The 17,625-nt window shown below is 45.3% G+C and overlaps 1 protein-coding gene across 1 annotated transcript in view; it reads left to right on the top strand.

Annotated features, from left to right (window-relative positions):
- LOC144826099 (para-nitrobenzyl esterase-like) overlaps nucleotides 1-16,264 on the top strand; it is a 256,871-nt gene extending 240,607 nt beyond the window's left edge. The window contains exon 9 of the mRNA XM_078684481.1: nucleotides 14,154-16,264. The gene's annotated coding sequence lies outside the window, so the exon portion shown is untranslated. The remainder of the gene's footprint in view (nucleotides 1-14,153) is intronic.
- The last annotated feature ends 1,361 nt before the right edge of the window (nucleotides 16,265-17,625 follow it).

Raw genomic sequence — 17,625 nt, 5'->3', positions numbered from 1 at the left:
GAGACAGAGGTCCGGGACACTCTGCCCAGACTCAGAGGCCCACAAGGAACAAGAACAATGCTTCCACCTTCAGCTCTCCTACATCACACAACATATTAAAAGTACAAATATAAAAGATACAGTTATATCTGTGTGTGTGTATATAACTTAATGATACACACAATGTTTAGCAGGTAGGTGTCACAAAGAGACGGTGAAGTGCCAGTGAATCCTGAGGGTGATCCGTGGTGTGCATGTGTGATTTACCAAAGAACAAAAACTGTTGACTGTTTAACAGTAAGACTTTGGAATCACTGACAAAATATCGAAGATCAGAATATCGACCTACAGAAATATCGCAGCAAGAATATCAAAATCAAAACATCGAGAAAAAAAATTTCGATGTAAAAAATATCGTTGTTAAAAATATTGTTTTTTTAAGTAAAATAATTTAAATAATACATGTAATTAAAATAAACATAGTTAAAAATATTTTAAAATGTTGAAAAATTAAGTAATATATCATTTTAAAATACATTAAACATATACATATAATATATATACATATTATTGTGTTAATAATTAGTTTAATAACTAATTGTTTAAAAAAATCTTGTAAATTATAAATACATTTATACACATAAAACAATAATACAAATTAAAATTAAATAAATATATGTGACAAATTAAAAAAAGTAAAAATATTTGTAATCTTTTTAAAATTAAATTATTCACTACATCAGCTAAAATAATTTAAAAAAAATTAGACAGCAGAGGGAATAAAATGACTATTCCAACTCTAAACAGTGCAACAGTAGTGAAAATGTTGGATAGCGTAGTGGTTAAAATTACTATTCCAACTCCAGTGATTGGGACAGTAGGGAAAGTGTTCGATAGCGTAGGGGTAAAAATTACTATTCCCACTCCAGGGAGTGCAACAGTAGGGAAAGTGTTGGATAGCGTGGGGTTAAAATCAATATTCCCACTCCAGTAAGTGCAAAAGTAGGGAAAGTGTTGGATAGCGTAGGGGTAAAAATTACTCTTCCCACTCCACTGAGTGAAACAGTAGGGAAAGTGTTGGATATTGTAGGGGTTACAATTACTATTCCAACTCCAGTGCATGTAACTGTGTGGAAAATGTAGAATAACGTAGGGGTTAAATTAACATACTTATCAAATAAATAATTTTTTCAAAATAAATAACATATTAATAATTAATTAACAAAAAAGTATTAATACATACCAATAGAATTAAATATTTACCTAAATAAGATTAAATTACTTCCCACACTATTCCCCCTTTAACACACAACACTCTACACATAAAAACCACATTGAAACTAATTAGCAATTAATCAATTAATAAAAATTAATTACCTATTAATAATTAAAATTAATTAACAATAACAATAAATAAAACATATTATTTAATTAATTTAATTACTTGCCCCCCTATTCCCCTATAAACCCACAACCCACGACACATAAAAAATCATATAATTTAATTATCAATTAATCAATTAACAAAATGTAATTACCCATTAATAATTAACAATAGATTAATTACCAATAACAAACACAAATTAATAATAAATTAATAATAATTATTATAACTATAGATTAACCAATTAATATAAATAATTGCCAATTAATAATTAACAATAATTTAATAATCAATAACAATAAATAAAACATATTAATTAATTAATTATAATTAAACTACTTCACACACTATTCCCCTTTAAACCCACAACCCGCTCTGATATCAAAACGCAAAATGTACTTAAAAAAATTACTAATTTCTAAACATTTAATACATATATTTAAATATTTATGAAAATACATTAAAAAAGTTAAACATACATATAAAATGCATCCTTAAAACAATTTTTTTCTTCGATATTATTGACAACTATATTTTTGCTAACGATATTACTAACTTCGATATAAAAAAAACGCCCAGAGCCGCCCAATGTTATGGGCGACCCCGAAGGCGTACTGGCTGTCAGTATAAATATTAAAAACCAGTCCCTGGCTCAACTCACAGGCTCGAATAAGGGCGACTAGCTCAGCTGCTTGGGCAGACTGATAGGGAACTTGTGATGTCTCAACAATCGTGTGCAGCGTAGTATTGCATATGCTGCAGTGGTGGTGCCATCTAGTAATTTGAAACAAGAGCCATCAACATATAGTTCCCCTTGGGGGTCAGATAAGGGAACATCAGTCAAGTCTTCCCGTCCCTTCGTCTCCTCCTCCGTCCGAAAAATGCAGTCATGCATGTCAATTTCCTCATTCTCAGAAGGGAGGGGTAGTAACGTGGCTGGATTCAGAGTGGCACAGCGTTTGATCGTGATATGCTTTTGGAAGAGCGTCAACTCGTAACCGGTCAGACGTGCACTGGTGAGGTGCTGTTTCCTTGTCTTATTCAAAAGTGTATCCTCAGCATGACTGTGAGGTCAGTATCAAGTTCGAGTCCTGCCAATTGTGGTATTCAGACAGCCGCAACCGCTTTTAGACAGCTCTGAAGGGCATGCGTGACAGGGTCAAGCACAGCAGGGAAATAAGCACACACCCGTTGCTTATCTCCAAATTTTTGTGTTAAAACAGAAAGCGCACAACCGCCCAACTCATGGACATACAACACAAAGCACTTATTATAGTTGGGGTGATTGTGGCAGCGTCACCCCGATCCGCTCGCTCGCCTGAGCCTCCTGACAGAAAATCAATGTTGTGCTGTTGTGCTTATGCCCTGAGATATTTTAAGATGTTTTAATTGTGACTGATTTAAAAATACGAACTTTTTAAAATTTGACCTGTGACACTCGATATTGCACACATTTATTTATACACTCACTGCTGGTGGTTCATTGGCATTTTCGAGCCGCTTTTCAGGCCGTTACTCGCGATTTCTCCTGAGCCCTGATTTGGAAAGGGTGGGAGGACACCACTTCCTGGTTGAATACCGCTTGGCGGTTAGCGCTCTAGCGGCTCACTAGCTCGGGGCTATTTAGGCGGAGCCTGACATCGGCGCGATGCGGTAAGGGTGATTGTGGCAGCGTCACCCCGATCCGCTCGCTCGCCTGAGCCTCCTGACAGAAAATCAATGTTGTGCTGTTGTGCTTATGCCCTGAGATATTTTAAGATGTTTTAATTGTGACTGATTTAAAAATACGAACTTTTTAAAATTTGACCTGTGACACTCGATATTGCACACATTTACTTATACACTCACTGCTGGTGGTTCATTGGCATTTTCGAGCCGCTTTTCAGGCCGTTACTCGCGATTTCTCCTGAGCCCTGATTTGGAAAGGGTGGGAGGACACCACTTCCTGGTTGAATACCGCTTGGCGGTTAGCGCTCTAGCGGCTCACTAGCTCGGGGCTATTTAGGCGGAGCCTGACATCGGCGCGATGCGGTAAGGGTGATTGTGGCAGCGTCACCCCGATCCGCTCGCTCGCCTGAGCCTCTTGACAGAAAATCAATGTTGTGCTGTTGTGCTTATGCCCTGAGATATTTTAAGATGTTTTAATTGTGACTGATTTAAAAATACGAACTTTTTAAAATTTGACCTGTGACACTCGATATTGCACACATTTACTTATACACTCACTGCTGGTGGTTCATTGGCATTTTCGAGCCGCTTTTCAGGCCGTTACTCGCGATTTCTCCTGAGCCCTGATTTGGAAAGGGTGGGAGGACACCACTTCCTGGTTGAATACCGCTTGGCGGTTAGCGCTCTAGCGGCTCACTAGCTCGGGGCTATTTAGCCCTCGCCCCTCTGTGAACGCGCAGCGGAGCCGAAGAGTAGCCAAAGAGTGGCCCGTCTGTGCCCGTCCGTGCCAGACCGGGCCTGGGGCCTGTTATTCTGCCCTTTCGTCATGGAATCTTTGCGAGACATACGACTCAGGTACACCTCTCAAGCTTTATTAAATCTGCAGCCCCAGGGGGTGGAGAGATGTATTAATGCCTGCTGGCCAAGTCCTGATGGACCTTTCTCATGCGCTATATGTAGGTTTCAGGCTACACATACATCAATTATCAGGGGCCATGTTCGGGAGAATGCACCCATGCTGACAGGCTGGAAAAGTTTCCTACTAAATGTTCGTTCCCTACCACAACATCACTTACAAATATGGGACCTTATCCACACTCTTAAACCTGAAATCAGCTTCCTTACTGAAACGTGGCTAAAACCGCATACTACTCCTGTCATTACATTGGGGATTCCCACTGGATATAAAATTTTAAGACAGGATCGTCTTGAGAAAACTGGTGGTGGCATTGCCATCATACATAAAGAACATCTCAAAGTCATTGTCATCGAACAGATTAGTCGGCCTGCGATGGAAGTTATGATTTTTAACATTGTGATAGGACCTAAGGAGCACTGGAAAGGTGCCTTAGTTTATCGTCCCCCTGGACCCAATGCTGGCTTCACCTTAGCGTTAGTGGAAATACTGGCACAACACATGAAAGTTGGAGAAAAGTTCATTTTATTGGGTGACTTTAACTTTCATGTGGACCACATAGATCATCCAGAAACAAAGACCTTAATATCTGACCTAGCTCTATTGGGTCTTGAGCTGCAGAATAGTGGGCCCACTCATAGAGGCGGCCACACACTGGACCTAATATTTACCAATTGTACATCAATATACTGTCATCGTCCAAATACAGTTAATTGGTCAGACCACAGTATGCTTGAATTCACCTTTAAAAATTTGAATAAACCAAACAAACCCCCAACTGTACCGACCATTAAACGAAGGCCCTGGCATAAGATCACTTTAGAAACAGTGAAAGAAACATGGAGTGAGCCTGTAATATCGGATTCTGATGACATTGGGTCAGCTTTGTCTAAATTTGATGCCACTCTACTTGACATGCTGAATCACTTGGCCCCACAAAAAATAATTAAACAACCTTCTGCGGCCAAGAGAGAGGTATGGTACACAGAATCTTTAAAATTAGAAAAGCAAGGGTGTAGGAAGCTGGAAAACTCTGGAGGAAAACTCATACCAATGAAAATAAGATCAACTACCAAAAAGCCATGTCTACCTATTATAAAAACATTAAGCAGGCAAGAAAGAACAGCATTATTGCACAGTTAGCTGAAGCTGGCAATTCCTCCAGAGAGCTCTATAAAATCCTGGATACCTTCACTAAACCAACTGCATGTGAAAGTCCAGACGAATTTACACAAACTTTGTGTAATAACATCTCTCAATTTTTCGAGGATAAAATTGAGATTATTTATAAAAAAATCATCACTGCTCAATGCCCCGGGGATCTGGAGCATTCCAGCATGACCTACCCCGATACTTCTAGAGGCACCCTACTTACCTTCCCTGACATTAGTTATAGTGATACCCAGACACTAATAAATAATATGAAAACAGGATCCCCTCTTGATCTGATACCAGCTAAGCTAATTGTCACTTTGAATAATATATTTTGTACTACAATCCAAAAGATTCTAAACCTCTCCTTTAAAGAAGGTCAGCTCCCTCAGCAGTGGAAGGAAGCAGTTGTGAACCCAATACGGAAGAACACGGCCTTACCATGGACAGAACTCTCCAACCTCCGCCCCATCTCTCTCTTGCCCTTCTTAAGTAAATTAGCCGAGAAGCATGTAAACATCCATGTTTCCAGGTTCATAGAGGCGACAGGGGGCCTGGACCCATCACAATCTGGGTTCAGACCCAACTACAGCACAGAGTCGGCACTCCTCTCCGTGACCGATAACATCAAAATGTCACAGGATAGAGGAGGATCGATGATTCTGGTGCTGTTAGACCTGTCGGCCGCTTTTGATACTGTGTCTCATGAGATTCTTCTCGGCCGATTACAGAGAGTGGGTATTGGAGGATTGGCACTATCCTGGTTGGAGAGTTTTCTCTCCGGCCGCTCACAATCTGTCAGTGTGGGACCCTATCGTTCCATCTCGAGGGTACTCACTAAGGGGGTGCCACAGGGCTCATGCCTAAGCCCCACATTGTTTAATGTGTATGTGGCCCCCCTTGCAGAGATTGTGAGAAGGTTTGGGTTCACTCCAGTGTCATACGCTGATGACACCCAGCTGCTTTTTCCTTTCAACTCTCTTACACCTGAAGTGAAGAACAATTTTGCCGAGGGCATGAGAGCAGTATCCAACTGGATGGCTACTAATTGCCTCCAGTGTAATGTCGGGAAGACCGAACTAATGCTTTTTGGGAAAGCCAGCATGCTCTGGTCACCCGACTGGTGGCCTTTAGAACTAGGCCCTGTCCCATGCCCAAAGCTAGTTGTTAAGAACTTGGGGGTGAAACTTGATCAGAATCTGAGTTTAAAGGAACATGCTAACTTCGTCACAGGAGCTTGTTTTAGAACAATTGGCCAGTTAAGGCGAGTCTTCCCTCTGCTGCCTGACATCCACAGGAAGACTCTTGTGCAAACCCTGGTGATAAGCCGTTTGGACTACTGCAACGGCCTCCTCATATCAGCAAATGAGGAGGCGCTTAATCGTTTGCAGGTAGTCCAAAATACGGCCGCCAGATTGATTCTAAATGCTCCTGCAAGAACCCCGTCCAAACCTCTGCTAAGACATCTCCACTGGCTGCCAATACGACAACGTGTTAAATTTAAAATCTGTTGCTTAGTGCACAAATGCCTTTATGGGCAAGGCCCCAGATATCTGGCACAAAAACTTCAGATATACAAACCTGAACGCCTTTTACGTTCCAGCAACCAATGTCTACTGGAAATCCCCACCATAAAAAAAGTCAGACAAGGTGGACGTGCTCTTTCCTTTATAGGCCCTACCATCTGAAACAAGCTTCCATCCAACCTGAGACACAATGATAATCATCTGTGTTTCAGGAAAACATTAAAAACTCTTCTGTTTCAGGAAGTATAACCCACCCTGTGGTACCACACGTAGTCAACATTTCCTCAGTACCGATGCGAGCAAAGCGCGGAGATACCTCATAGGTCGATTCTGGCGCGATATAAGCAATTAAATAAATAAATAAATAAATAATAGAGCTGAACAAAGAACAGTTTTGAATTGCTCGAAAGACTGCTGACTCTCTGGCATCCAAGGCAGGGGCTAATCCACATCTTTAAGTGTTAGTGCCAGTAGGGGCTTAACAAGCAGTGGGTATCTGGGTATCCACTGCCTGCAATAGGAAGTGATACCTATGAAAGCAGGCACATCTTTCTGAGTTTGCGGAACAGGCATTTTCACAATGGTATGGATGCGTTCAGGTGTCAATCTCCTGCCCTTCTTCTACAGTAGGTGACTGAAATAGGTGACTTTCAGTCGACAATACTGGAATTTGGAAAGGGATACCTTATGACCATGGTCAGCTAAGTGGAGCAACAGTTTAACCATACTGTCTCTGCAACCCTGTTTTGTGTCCGAGGCAATGAGCAGGTCGTTAACATACTGGAGTAATACATTACCTGTGGGAAGCGACAAAGAATCCAACTGACTTTTCGACGCCTGACTATAGATACTTGGACTCTCTCTATAGCCTTGAGGAGTGCAACAGAATCTAAAGCTCCTGCTGCCAAGTATGGTGAACCTGAACATATACCTGCTGTCAGGATGAATTGAGATACTGAAAAAGACATTTTTCAAGTCAATGACTGAAAAGAATTTAGCAGAAGAAGGAATCATCGTCAATAGAGTTGTAATGTCAGGGACCACTGGAAACTGGGGAATAGCTATTTTGTTAGCTTCACACAAATCAATCACAAAGCGATAAACATCTTTATGATACTCAGAGGGACCCGAAGGTGTTCGTTTGAGGATCAGAAGAATGCAACTGTTATAAACATTACTAGTTGTCTCTTCAACCACTCCTTTCTCAATCAAATCCTGCACAATTTGCATCAAAGCTCGACTACCTGCCTGCGGTATCTTATACTGAGGAATGCGAGGTAGAATTGCATCTTCCTTGACACGAATCGAAACAGGTGATGTATGCAACAAACCCACATCTATGTCGCCCGTTGCCCACAGTGTGGGTGGCTCATCTCTAAATTCAACAGGGAGAGGTGCATCTTTAAACAAGCACTGCTTAGCACACACAACATCCATTGACATATAGACACCCTCCGGGGAGCAATATGAATATGAATATAAAGGCATTTGTATAGGTCACAGCTACTCAGTCGAGTGACCCGGTGCATCAAAAGGGCCCCTGGCATAGACCCGCCCAAGAAGGACACATATAACGCACATGAAGGACGCATATAAGGAAACCTAAAAGTGCTAAAGAAGTCCTCACAGTTTTTGGTTAAAAAGCAGGGTTTTAAGATGCTTTCTGAAAATGGTAAAATGCGTCACTGCTCTCAGAGAGGCGGGGAGCTCATTCCAGGTCTGAGCACCTAGAAGCTGAAAGGAGGAGCCCCTAGACAGCACAAGGGAAATTTTGGGTCCCTTCGCTAGCTTCATTGAGGAGGATCTCAGCAATCTGGAAGGGACATATGAGAGATCCTTCTCTAGATATATTGTGGCATGCAATTTCTTCAATAGATCCAGGTCCATCAAATTTTCTCCACAATTAGACATCAGCAGAATAGGCGTATCCACAGTAAAGGAACCATCAGTAAATGCAAGGAAATGGGGCTCACAACTGGTACACCAGAAAATCCTACTGAAATGTTCTTATTGCCAGACAGAGCCGCCCAAGGGACCAGGGAACGAGAAATAGAACTGCTCGTAGTACCTGTATCCACCAAAAACTCCTTAGTCTAACCATGCACGTCTGCACTATTATACGGACCTCTTTGGTCTATAGGTATCAACACTGGTCCCTCACCCTGCCCCCAAACGTCCTAGCTGTAAGACATCCCTGTCACTTCATCCGTATCATAGTCATTGTGGTAGTACTGTATGCCAGAGGGTCATCAAAGTAGTTCTGATCAGTTCGGCCCTCCGATGTCTCAGCTACCTGAGTTCTGCCCTGGCCACTATCTGGACGACCTCATCCACGAGACCCATGTCCTTTTGGGACTGCCCCCTTCTGCAGAAAGCACAGGACACTCGCTGCACCAGTATCCCTCCTCCTTACAGTACGCACATTGGTTTGGTCTTACCCGCAGGCGTAGTATTCCTGCCAGTACGAGGAAGCTGTCGGGTCATACCACCACGTTCTCTACCATTTCCCCGATAAAGCCTGTTGCAACAACACCTTCGTCTGCAATTCTTTATGCTTTTTCTCCACCTTCTCCTCATTTTCCCTGTGCTAATAATACTGGGCCATATTCAAGATAACAGAAGGTGAAGATGTGGACCAGGTACTCTTAGAACCCTGTAATCGTGTTGCAATCTCTGGGAAGAAATTCAACATAAATCTACTAACAAATAAATGCACACCACCTTCAATCGACAAGTTCTGTCCACTAAAATCCAGAAACTCACTTTCAAACCGGGGAAAAAATTAGACGCACTCTCATCTTTCTTCTGCTGACAAGCCGATAGCTTGTTCCAATCAATCTTTCCGGGTGGAATAAGGGAATGCATATTTGTAATATGTAATATTTCGGCCAGGCAAAGAAAGTATCTCTACCTTAGGCTTTTCAACAGACTTCCTCTCCTGGTCCCCTGCTTTAATCTGATCCCAGGTACCACCCAATTCTACAACGTGATCTTGTTTGTGCACCTGTCTCCAAATAACAATGGGCACCAACAAACCAAAGAACATTTCAATATCCGTGAGCATCATCACTGTCGATCAAGCGCCCCCAGTCAATTCTTTATAACATGCAGTCGGATTCTTCCTTGGATCAGGTAACTGGGTCTTAAGGGACAACAAAACTTCACTCTTTTTCCACGGGGTATAAACCCACTGTTCTTGGAAACGGGCCGCTACCCCATATCTACTAACGACATCATGCTGATCCGGTTGCTCTGGTATTTCAGGGTGATATATGGGATACACTTCCCTCATTAGGTACTGGGACACCAGGGTGAGGCTCTTCTCCAGTAGCCTTCCCTGATAAGCAACCAATGTTGCAACGTCACCAAAGAAATGAGCAGGCTCCATATCAGTAACATACACATGATCCCTAATATCGTAGATAACCTCCAGTGCTACACCCTTGAAATGCTGCTACCAAAGACCAATCAAAGTAGCTGATATGTGCTTAAGGGCATGTTGCTGTACGAAAGGCTTATAATCTTTGATCACACCCCACATATATTCTACACTGTGACTGGGGTTATGAGCCCACTGTGCTGCCTGATTAGCCACCACTCTTTTCTCTGCATCTCCCACATCAGGTCGGACCAATGTCCGCCCCTTGCTCTCTTTAAATTTTGTCCATTCCCTATTGCCCGGGCCACGCATCGGTGTCTCACTACTCAGTCGGGGAATGGAGGAACACAGTGTGTGTAGCAACAGAGGGAGCAGGCACTAACGTCATTGTCAGTTGTGTTGTGGGTGTAAGGGTTGGAGAGAGGGATGCAGAAGCAATAGGTGTTGCAGGGTTACTAACAGTCACAGTTGCCACAAATTGCAAAGACAAAGAAAGAACAGGAGGTGCTCTGGCCTAGGCAGTCCAATCAACAGGAACAGAAGCAGAAACAGAAACAGCAGAGATGGACGAACCGGGTAGCTGAGCCAGTTGGGCAGGGGCAGGATATATCCTCCGCGGGGCACACCGAGGTGTCTAGCAGTTCCTCCACAAAAGTGTCAATTTCTTCCCGGTGACATATGATTTATCACTATTCAGCCGAAATCTCCTATCTGCATGCTCTATTCCGATCTCCTGCATCTCTCTATCATGTGCAAGACCTTTCTGAGTCAATGTTTGCATCCTTCCCTCTGGGCCTCTTTTTCAGCTTTCATTTGCTTCTGTTAAGCCTCTTTTTGCCATGTTCTGAGGGAATCAAACATCAACTGCCGACTCCTTTTCGCAAACAACTTCTCCTGTAAAAAATAAAAAAAATTCTTAGTTCATCAAAAGTGCCCGTCAAAAGCCACTGTAACTCGGCATTGTCCCTCGTATATTTGTGCCATAATGTACTAAACATAATAGGGGCGATGCCATGTTTTACGTATATTTCCAGAGGCGCTGGCTGACTTTCTTCTAGTTGAGCATCAGCAGAAAAATAACGACAACAGGAAACCCAAAATTTACTATTCCCCGGGCATTTTCAACCTGGTGCTCAGAGGTCAAATGAATTTATTCTCCACTGCTGACTCTTCGGACCAAACGGCAAGATCCAAGGGTTTAGCCGTCTGGACCCCAGTCTGGATGATCACTGGGCGAGGCACCGCCCGGTCAGACAGACGGGGCAGCTGCGAGTTCAGGACTCTCATGCAGCGATCCCTGGTCTGCCCATCCGATATGACATGGCCCGGCCTCCCCACCCATCATTGGGAAAGGATGGGTCATCCGATGGAGTACCTGTTCGGGCACCAACTGAAGGAAGTGACCAGATATGGGTCACCCGGGTCACTTGCGACCACCTCTCAGCCTTCCATACAAACAAAGAGTCGATCAGACAGTAGAGAATACAAACCAAGTAAGCTTTATTCAGGATACACTCGAGAGGAGTCCGGTCTGACCAGCCTCCTTGTATTGCTGTAGAGGGAATGACTTCAGCAGGCATGGTAATACAACAAGTACAGTTCAAAACCAATAAAGACCCGCCCTGACTGGAAATTTCCAGTTGGTAGCTGGTGAACAAAGGAGATACATAAGGATGGGTTTTAATCCTGAGACCGGGTACATGCTATCTTAACATCAAGGTCATTCCTGCCTGCACCCGCCGCTCTATGGCTGGGAGCAAGCCTATCTAGGGGGAAGGTATGTACAGAGAAAGACAGTGTATTCATTAGTACAGCGAAGCTCAACCTAGGAGAAATTATTAAGATTGCAGCTGCTTTCAGCTGGGCAGAACATGAGAGAGACAGAAGTTAATTTCGATCATGACTTAAAATGGCGGCTGAAAATAAAATGATGCAGTGAATGCTATCTTAAGGCATACAATGCATGGATAGCTCAGCTAAAACATTTTTATTTCAACAACATGATCTAAGTCAGACATTACTAAACTTAAATCAGAAATTCCAACTTCTGCTAAGATGTAGAATATAAGCACTGCCACTTGACCACTTGTCAGGAGGGGTCCTTCAGCCAAATTATCATCAAAGATTCTGCCAAAGACGGTCGCACCTGCTTCCGCACACTTCAGACTTCACAGATGATGCATCTCATTTGAAGACTGAAGCTGAGAATGCCAAGTTCCAGAAGAAAACTGACTGCTACCGCAGTGGGTGTTTGCCCTTCACGGGGAACACGGTTTTCATGTCTCCATTGATAAGGACAACCTTTGCTGTCAACAAGGTATGCAGTGCGTCTCTTCTCCCTAAGAAACTCTAGATTGCAAGAAGCTCTGCATTTCATGCTCTCATAGTACAGCGCATAGAAGTAGATGTTAGTTTCTAGTTAATATTTGAATACCATTTTAATAATGCTGGAAATGTTTATTTTGTTCTCTTCATTTATAACATATCTTTTTGCTGTTTTTATAATGCTTTGTGTAGTTGTGTGAGATTTGCTAAGTAACATATTGTTCCTATAGTGATAAATACTTTTAACGTAAAGTCATCATTCTTCTTAGTACAGCGTGTGTGACACCGTGAATAATGAAATAAGGTTTTGTCACTGTTTCCGCGGGAACCTGATCCGTTTATGGGATTGGCAACCCAAAAAGAATACCTTTGTATCAATTACACATCGTGTAGTGTTCTATGGGGGTACAACAACTTGTCTTTCACATTCATTGTGGGTGCATTGAACCAAGTTCACCCGAGACACCCTTGGGTGGGAAAGCACCCTTTGTAGAGTTACGCTAAAGCCATAACTTATGCAACAAGATGTGTGTGTGTGATCCACGTACCCTGTTGATGATATACGTTGGTGCTACAGTTGTGTGTCTGATCCACGTACCCTGTTGATGATGTACGCTGGAGCTACAGTTGTGTGTCTGATCCATGTACCCTGTTGATGATGTGCGCTGGTGCTACAGTTGTGTGTCTGATCCATGTACCCTGTTGATGATGTGCGCTGGAGCTACAGTTGTGTGTCTGATCCACGTACCCTGTTGATGATGTACGCTGGAGCTACAGTTGTGTGCCTGATCCACGTACCCTGTTGATGATGTGCGCTGGTGCTAGTTGTGTGTCTGATCCATGTACCCTGTTGATGATGTGCACTGGTGCTAGTTGTCTGTCTGATCCACGTACCCTGGTGATGATGTGCGCTGGTGCTAGTTGTGTGTCTGATCCATGTACCCTGTTGATGATGTACGCTGGTGCTAGTTGTGTGTCTGATCCATGTACCCTGTTGATGATGTACGCTGGTGCTAGTTGTGTGTCTAGTCCATGTACCCTGTTGATGATGTACGCTGGTGCTAGTTGTGTGTCTGATCCATGTACCCTGTTGATGATGTGCACTGGTGCTAGTTGTGTGTCTGATCCATGTACCCTGTTGATGATGTGCACTGGTGCTAGTTGTGTGTCTGATCCATGTACCCTGTTGATGATGTGCGCTGGTGCTACAGTTGTGTGTCTGATCCATGTACCCTGTTGATGATGTGCCTGGTGCTAGTTGTGTGTCTGATCCATGTACCCTGTTGATGATGTGCGCTGGTGCTACAGTTGTGTGTCTGATAAACGTACCCCGTTGATGATGTGACTGGTGCTGCAGTTGTGTGTAATCAACATACCCAGATGATGAGTGGAGAAGTGTGGCTCAAATGGTTAGAGCGGCAGACCCTGATGCAGAGGTCTGGCCCGGGACCAGGGTTCACTACCCGCCTTGGCGGGTCTTGGGCTCAATTTCCTCGGACCTGATAATTCTCGCCTCGGTGCCTATTCTAATCATGGGTCCCACTCTGTGACTCTGGGCAATAGCTTGCTTAATCTCCACAACGGCCCCAAAAGCGCTGGGATGCCTGGTTTCACCCTGGGGGTGACCAGGAGTGGACACTCACAGGGAAAACCAGGAAGGGTTCCTAAGCGGTATACGGACAGCGCCGTGACACTACCTCAGGGAAGTAGCTGTGCGCTCTATAAATACCGGTACATTTACATTTACATTTACATGATTTAAGCAGATGCTGCAGCTGTTTGGTAATAACACATTCCTAAGTGCTTCTTATGTTCTTCTTTCAGCCACTGCAACAAGCCTTCAACAAGACCTGGGACACCGTTTTTCACCGCTGAATAATTTGGGATTGAGTTGGGGGCAGAGCTTAAAGACTCATGAGTGGGCTGGAGGACTGAGGCATAGCCTCTCAGGGCTGTAGGGGGGCGGGGGGGCCAATGAGCTAGGGAAGGGGCGGGGCCAATGAGCTAGGGAGGGGTGGGGTCAATGAGCTAGGAAGGGGTGGGGTCAATGAGCTAGGGAAGGGGTGGGGTCAATGAGCTAGGGAAGGGGTGGCGTCAATGAGCTAGGGAAGGGGTGGGGTCAATGAGCTAGGGAAGGGGTGGGGTCAATGAGCTAGGGAAGGGGCGGGGACTAAGGGAGGGATGGGGCTGGGGAGACCAAGCTATGAATGGAGTGATGAGGGGGGCTGGGGTAGGTAGAGAATAAGGGATTAAGGTAGGGAGTACTTTGAGGGACGGCTGGATTGCACCATGAATTGAGGTGCAGCGCGGGCAGGGTATGGGGTTCGACAGTGAGAAGGGTCCCGGATGCTTCAGGATTGAGGGTGATGGATCAGCGATTAAGGAGGGGACACAGATGAAAACAAACATGTGTTGGAAACTGGGCCTGGACCCGGAGAGCTTGGGGTTGGAAGGGGCAGAGGTACTGAAGTGGACTTCGTTTGAAGCAGTGATTTTGGAGGCAGCACTCGATTGGCTCAGGGACTGGGCGGAGTCTGAAGGAGGCGGGGAGTGAAGTAGAGACAAAGGAGAGTGGATGAGGCAAGTAGAGAGAGGCAGTGAAAGGGCATTTGAGGGGCTACAGGAATGAGGTTTAAATTGAGGTAAATGCAGACACGGGTGAGAGATGAGGATTAATGTACTGTAGGGTTTATATGGAGGGCATGTACTGTGCGCCTCTGTACCGGGGCGTCAAAAATATCACCCTGAGGCCTTCTGAACCTGTGCATCGGAGATATCACACGGAGGATCCCCTCTGTACTTGTGCACTTTGGATAGCACCCTGTCGCTCGCGCTGCTTCTGTACCTGTGCACCTCAGACTCTCACTGCTTCTGTGCCTGGGTACCATGGATATCACCCTGTGTGCTCTCGCGGCTTCCGTATCTGTGACCCTTGGACTCTCACTGCTACTGTATCTGTGTCCCTTGGAATCTCACTGCTTCTGTACCTGTGTCCCTTGGACTCCTGCTGCAACTGTACCTGTGCACCCAGGATATCCCCCCATGGACTGCTTCCGTACCTGTGCCCATGAGAATCCACCCCATGGACTCTTTCTGCTTTTGTACCAATGCACCTGGGATATCACCCATGGACTCTGCTGCTTCTGTGCTTGGTATCCAGGATCTCCTCTTATGGATACTCTCACCTCCGGTACCTGTGCACCTTGGCTAACCCGCCCTCCCCATGGACACCCGCTACTTCTGTACCTGTGCACCTTTGATATCACTGCCTGGGACTTTTCCTGACCCAGGGATAAAGCACCATCGCTAGTCCCAGCATGTAAAGCACCATCGCTAGTCCCAGCGTGCAAAGCACCAAAGCTAGAGTGTCCAGTTTCAGCTTGTCCCAGCGTGCAAACAACCATAGCTAGAGTGTCCAGTTTCAGCTTGTCCCAGCATGTAAAGCACAATAGCTAGGGTGTCCAGTTTTTACATAGTGCATGTAAAGTACAGTAGCTAGGGTGTCCAGTTTTCAGCTAGTCCCTGCATATAAAGTACCATGGCTAGGGTGTCCAGTTTGCAGAAAGTTTCAGCTTGTAAGCACCATAGCTAGAGTGTCCAGTTTGCAGGAAGTGCCATCATGTAAAGCACAATAGTGCGGGTGTCCAGTTTTCAGCTAGCCCCAACATGTAAACTACGACTACTAGGGTGTCCAGATTTGAGCTAGTCCCTGCACACAAAGTACCATAGCTAGGGTGTCCAGTTTTTCGAACGTCCCAGCATGTAAAGCGCCATAGATGGAGTGTCCAGTTTTCAGCTAGTCCTAGTGTGTAATGTTCCATTGCTAAGAGGCTCACTTTTCCGCTAGCCCCAGCGTGTAATGCACCATAGCTAGGGTGTCCAGTTTTCCAGCTAGCCCTGGCGTGTAAAGTACCATAGCTAGGGTGTCCAGTTTTTTAGGTTGTCCCAGCGTGTAAAGTACCATAGCTAAGATGTCCAGTTTTCACACTGTCCTAGTGTGTAAAGCACCACAGCCAGGGTGTCCAGTTTTCAACTAGCTCCAGTGTGTGAAGCACCATAAATAGGGTGTCCAGTTTTTAGACACTCCCATCATGTAAGGCACCATAGGTAGGCGGGGAAACAATATCAAATCTGTCGCTTTGAATGTAAATCAGAATCTGATGAATGGCTTGTAAGTAAAAGTCGCTTGGCACGCTCAGTGGCTCCCTTCGTGGCTCCCTTCCAGCTGGGTGCTTTGCGAGGAGCAGTGGGCATTTTCTTTAATTGGTGTAGCAACCTTCCACCCCCCTGGCCTGCAGTCTCTCTTGCCACTCCCCTTACTGCTTTATTTTCTGCCTCCAGCTGCTATGAATCCAGTTTGCTCAAAGCCAAATTCAATAGTGGTGCCTCCCCCACTTGCATTACTGACAATCCGTTTGTTTGCTTCCCAGTACAATGATAGTGCCTCTCACTCGTAGCTGTATAGTTCCAGCCGCTCTGTCCCTTTAATTTAATCACGTGTCACTGCACCTTTAAATCCGGCGCTCTGTGCCGCTCGTCCGTTTAAGTTTTTTGGGTGTCTGTGCCTTTAAATCTGGAGCACCAGACTCCTTGTGCTCACCCGCCGTGTCCCTTTAATTGTTGGACCCTGCACCTTTAATTTCAGTGATCTGATGGTCTTTGTGCGCTTGCCTCAAGTCCAGATTTCACCGCTGGCTCGGGTCCTCTAAGGAGGTGCCGGTGAGCCCACTCTTCTGCCCGCATTGATTCTGGTTGAGCGGGGGTTCATCGCTGGCTCGGGTCCTCTAAGGAGGTGCAGGGAGCCCACTGTTCTGCCCGCATTGATTCTGGTTGAGCGGGGGTTCCCCGCTGGCTCGGGTCCTCTAAGGAGGTGCAGGGTGTCCACTCTTCTGCCTGCATTGATTCTGGGCAAGCAGGGGTTCATCGCTGTCTTGGGTCCTCTAAGGAGGTGCAGGTGAGCCCTTCTGCCCGCATTGATTCGGTTTGAGCGGGGGTTCACCGTTGGCTTGGGTCCTCTAAGGAGGTGCAGGTGAGCCCACTCTTCTGCCCGCATTGATTCTGGTCGAGCGGGGGTTCATCGCTGGCCCGGGTCCTCTAAGGAGGTGCAGGGAGCCCACTCTTCTGCCCGTATTGATTCTAGTCGAGCCTGGGTTCATCGCTGGCTCGGGTTCTCTAAGGAGGTGCCGGTGAGCCCACTCTTCTGCCCGCATTGATTCGGGTTGAGCGGGGGTTCACCGCTGGCTCGGGTCCTCTAAGGAGGTGCAGGTGAGCCCACTCTTCTGCCCGCATTGGTTCT

Source organism: Lissotriton helveticus, chromosome 3_2 (assembly GCF_964261635.1).
Source record: "Lissotriton helveticus chromosome 3_2, aLisHel1.1, whole genome shotgun sequence".
In the NCBI taxonomy this organism is placed as follows: Eukaryota; Metazoa; Chordata; class Amphibia; order Caudata; family Salamandridae; genus Lissotriton; species Lissotriton helveticus.
The sequence above is the reverse complement of the archived record's forward strand: the minus strand, read 5'-3'. Positions and strand labels throughout refer to the sequence as shown.